Source organism: Ziziphus jujuba, chromosome 3 (assembly GCF_031755915.1).
Source record: "Ziziphus jujuba cultivar Dongzao chromosome 3, ASM3175591v1".
NCBI lineage: Eukaryota > Viridiplantae > Streptophyta > Magnoliopsida > Rosales > Rhamnaceae > Ziziphus > Ziziphus jujuba.
The window spans coordinates 12,029,159-12,034,794 of NC_083381.1; positions in this window are offsets into that span (position 1 = coordinate 12,029,159).

Here is a 5,636-nt window from a genome sequence, read left to right on the forward strand (position 1 = left end):
CTTCTTTTCTTCTTCGTCTTCCTTCTTCCTTCCTTCTCCCTCTCGGCTTCACCCCGTTTCTCCTTTTTTTGATCATATGAAGCCACACGCACCTAAGGGGGAGGAAGAGGGGGAAGATTCAAGCCAGCAGCCAGAAAATGGCAGCCAACCGTCGCCGAATGCGGCTAGATCGGGCTTCGTTGCCGGCGATGGCAAGATTGGCTCAGTCGGCGATCCGGCCACCACCCGGCTAAATTGATACTCCTTTCCACCTATTTTGGACCTTCTGAGCTCAATTTTGAGGTCCATTCAGCTCAATTCCCTGTCGTTTGAGAGATACGACAAGTTGAAGTTCGATCGAAACTTCCCGTTCATTCTACCGGCCCCTGCCGATCAAATTGGGTCCAATGAAGGTCGGTAATGTAATCCTCGTCTCCTTAGCTTTCCATAGGCACCTTATTTGTGAATTTTGGTTAACGTTTGTGTTAAACCCCTCGGATACCGGATATTATTTATCCGAATAAAATATTAATTTATTTGAGTTATGTAATATTGTTGTTTTAGGAGCACGTGTGTGTCGTGAAATTGATCTCATGGAGGATCTTGGATTAATTGCGTGCTCGAGGTGAGTGACCCACCTTCGAAATTAATTTTGGGAGTCAAATTAATTATATTGTGATATTTTAATATTTGAATGTTTTTATTTTATGTTAATTGTTAGATAAATTGTGAATTAAATTTTGATGCCCATATTTGAATAAATTGAAATATATGATTTTTGATAAATTATGGAAATCTAGATTTTATGACAATTTGATATTTAAAGGAATTGTAAAAGTAATATTATTTGATTTATTACGGAATTTATTTGTGAATTTATTTTGATTAATAAAAAATGCATTTATATAAATTTATGCATTGTGAAAATTATTTTATGGTATTGAGGATTTGTGGAATTAAATTATATATGAAACTCATGTGGTTTTAATATTAATTTTGGCACGATTTGATTTTAAAGATTTCAAGAAAAATAGTGATTTAAGTTATGGTACTCTCAAAATATATATTTATGCACTTGAAATATTATCTAGTTGATTTTATGATATGAGAAAAATTATATATTATTGATGGATTTATGCTGGTGTTATTAAAGAAAAATGTGGGATGATGAATTTGAAAAATGGCATAATTCCCACGGTGAGTTTTGGAAAAATTATTATTTTTTTAAAAATAATATGGTTATTTATTTTAGATACACTCATACAGTACTGGTGTTCTATACTGTATATGTGAATGAGCGCGCAAGTTATAATGTCTCCCGTGAGTTGCCATTCGACCGAGGGCAGGCAAGTTTGATATTGGCCATAAGCCGCCCCCCTCCATGGCCGGGTTAACGGTTTAAGTAGCGGCGCTGTCGGGATGCCAAAGCGACCGTATTGCAAGTTTCTCTCTTTAATCTCCCGCCAGATGGTGCTCGGGACGCTGAGTATCATAGGGCATCACTGGTATATAGTATGGTATGTCAAGTATTATTTTTCAAGTATAAATTTCAAATCCTAAAGTTTTAAAGTCGTATTTGAATTAAATGTATTTAACTTGTTTTATCACCTATTTACACTTAGTATTTTCTAAAATGTATTTATTCATATTTTTATCAATTATTTTAAATTGGTGTTTTAGAATTTTATTTTACCATGTTGATATTATTTATTTAAATTTTGAGATTTTAACATGAATTTTATTGTATTCTTTTATCTATTTTAAATTGAGGTTTAAAATCTATTAAAATGTTTCCTTGATTATTTTATTGATTTAAACAATAAATTTTATAAATTATATACTGAGTTTATTTTTGTTTTATGCAAAATTTCTTTAATACAAGTTATTTACGATTTTATTTATTTTATCTAGTGATGTTTTATTCCAAATTTAATTATTGGATTTTTAACATGCTTTCAATGTATATATTGAGTTCTAAATTAATATTTGTATTTATGTGCATTCTAAATTATTGCATTCCATTTAATTTGATACTTCCTTGATTACTTTTAATGTAAATTTTATTGTGATTTTGCTTATTTTATTTATGACATTTTGTGTACAATTTAATAATTGTTATTAAAAAATTATTCTTGTTTCTTACTATACATTCTAGATCTTTAATTTAATGTATTTTATTTATAATTTATTTAATTAATTATTCCTTGATTTTTGGGGTACAATTATTGGGTTTTGTGAAAATATTTTAAAAGGGGAACTTTTCCAACTGAATGAACTGTAAGGGTTTTTGAGAGAAAATATTATTTCAAATATTTATTATAATTATTTATTTAATTGTTTGGTATTGATTAATTAAGTTTTTTTTATTGTTATATTATTAATATTATAATTGTATAGTAGATAGGGTCACTCACTAAGATTATTAGCATCTCATGTTTTTAAATTCCATTCCCCTAGACCCAGTTGGGAGACGTTGATCGTCTGGGGCGAGTCCGACGTCTCAGTTCATTGCCGAAAGTCCAAGAAGTATTTCCTCCCTTTTTCCTCTCCATCTTGTATTGCTTCTTTATCTGACATTGTATTAATTTCATATTTATTTGTATAATGCTCTGTATACTATATTGGACACATTTTGTTAAATACTGCATTAATTCCCTGTTATTATTTTGGAGTGCTGTAAATTTGTGGAAACAAATTGTAGTAAGGTGGGAGAAATAAGGTGGTGTTTATTGGAGTGTGTTTTATGTGCAGGGAATTTTGTGGTAAGTCCTATCCTTAGGGGAGATGCTGCCGGATTTTCCGTTGGAAGGTTTGGTGGTATTTCCCTGGGATCAGGACTTGTCTAGGGTTCCGGTAAAAAATTTTAAACAGGTCCTAACACAAATGCCCCTTAAGTTTCTAAATATTACAACATCAGTCCAAAACCTTTAAACCGTGCTAGGGTTGGCAATGATGCAAGGCCAAGGTGAATCTCCCGATCACCTGCGAGGAATCACTATCCCTGTCCCAACCTATTCCCCATTTATAGGGAGTTGGAGTTTTCCATGTTTAATATTTTTAATTTTAATTTTTTTTAAAATAATTATTAAACATTTTCAATTTTTTAAAAATAATATATTTAAAACTTTTACAAAGAGAAAAACAAAAACAAAAAAAAGAAATTATAAAAGAAATGCTTGAAAAATTAAAAATAATAATATTTTTTTTCATAATACATATTTACCCAGAGTGGGTTATGGAATGTGAACTATGTTCCCTACTTGCCCACCTCACCTCGATCCGGGACCAATTTTTTTGCTCGGTCTCCCCTCACGTTCTGGATTAACCACGAAATCTCGAGAAGAGCATCATGGAGACAAGGCGATCTTAAGCAAAGGGTCATCCCAACACTGTGTTGATAAATTATATTAACTAGAATAGAATTTGTATTTTGATTATACCTCCTACTTAAGGATGAAGTATCTTCTAATATGTAGTGCATATGCTCTTTTAATAACCAAGGCTTTTTCAGAGTATTTAACTTCAAGATTTGATAGAATTTTGAGATTAATAATGTTCTAGTGGGAGTCTAAACAAAAAATCCTATATCGGACAGACTAATAACGTTCAAGTACCAATAGATACAAATATAAATGGTAGGAATATATGCACTCCCAAAGGTAAAATTGACATATTATATTAGTTTAGAAAGCAAAAATAAATTTTAATATTGGTGTTTGTAGAGTATAGCTTTAGTGTAAATAGAATTGGCAATTTTTTTTATTTTTTATTTTGGCTGCAAAAGATGTGGTATTAACCAAAAACAACCATAGGCAAGAACCTACAAAGGTGAGGTAGCTGGCAGCTAATCTCTTGGGTTACAAAATAAGAGAAATTATAAGGAAAAGAGTTAAGAGTCAGAGTGCCATAACAGCTATTATATAAGCATTATTGACAGATGTAATGTGCTAAAAAATTGGCTCTCCTAGGGGTCCTACAAAAACAAACTTCCTGGAAGTCTCTTAATGATTGTTCTATCTCCTTGATCACTCCTTCTGCTGCCCAGTGGTAAGAGGTCATTCTGGAATGATTTAAATACAAAAGAATATTTTTCGAATCAGTCTCGCAACACAGCCTTTGCCACCCTTCTTCCTTCGCCAATAGGAGCTCCTATAAAATGCCATATGCTTCAGCAAGCTCGTGTATATCTGTGTGAAGGATATTTTCTTTAATCTTAAGGACTTCACCCCGTGGTCTTTGTAACACCCCATCCTGAATCACCGCATATTTTCATGTTGATCGAGGTTGACCGAGTTTGACATATTACCAAGAGGGTCAAAATGTTTACTTTTTACTCTGAATGGAATTTTTGCATTGACCAAGGCACCATTGCAAAGTACACATTAATTCGAATTTAGAAACTAGTAGCACATTGAAAACGGAGCTAGGGTTTAAGAGTTATGAGCGAAACAAGATACAATCTTGATTGGTCAACAAGCCTAGTGTTGACTTTTTAGTTACATAGATTCTAGTGTTGGCCCATTTGTTATATGAAAATGCTTATTGATACGAGTCTGTAGACTAGCGGCCCTCTTAATTTGGACCTGCGGTTGAAAAGTTACGAGTCTATGACGTTATATCTATTTTACTCGAGACTAAGTTTACCGGGTAGTGAAATATTCAAAGAGTCATTGATTTGTGCCATGTGTCATTAGTTAGGCTGCACCACGTGTCACATTTATAAAGTGCCACATGTTATCTTAATAAAATATTACATTTTTTTACTATTATTTTATCATTATTATATTATTATATTATTTCTTTTCTTTTCTTTTCTTTTCAGTTTTCTTTCTTTTCTTTTTCCCCATGTGGGAAAATAGGGGGGAACCCCGTTCTTTTTTTTTTTTTCTTTTCCTCTTCTTTCTTCTTCCTCCTTCTTCCTCTCTCTCCCCTTCTCTCCCTTTCCCTCTCGGGTCCCCACCAGAAAGCAAGGTTTCGATCACCAATTGGTTACACATGCTGAACAGGGAGGCCGGGTTCGAGGATTCCAGCTGGCAGTAGGAAAATAACGACCAACCATGGGCAGATGCGCCTAGATTAGGCTCCGACGACTAGAAGGTTGGTTTTCAAGCGATCCGACCACCACCCGGTCAAATTGATGCTCCTTTCTATCATTTTTGAACCTCCTGAACTCAATTTTGAAGTTCATTCAGATCAATTCCTTACAGTTTGGGAGATATGACAAGTTGAACTTTGGCCGAAATTTTCCATCCATTTTCCGGCCACCGCAGGTCAAATTAAGCTCAATGGAGATTTGTAACGTATTTCTCGCCTCTTTAGCTTTCTATTAGTATCTTATTTGTGAATTATGGTAGAGTATTTTGAAAGATGCCATTTGTGAATAAAATATTATTTTTTTAATGTGGTAATTTGAAAAATGTATCTGTTTACTAGTCTACGAAGTCAGTCAATGCGTACTTCGCTATGGTGTCTCAGTCAAAATGAGATTCTCCTTGTTGTAAAAAGTTCACCATTGAGCCCACTTGGTCAATGTTTGTCAATTTGGTCAAATTTAGTCAATATGCAAAAATTTCTAACACACTTTGATAGGGGTATTAAAGTATAGTGTTCGGTGCAATAATGTATTGTACTACAATTTTTTTTTAAAATATATTTTA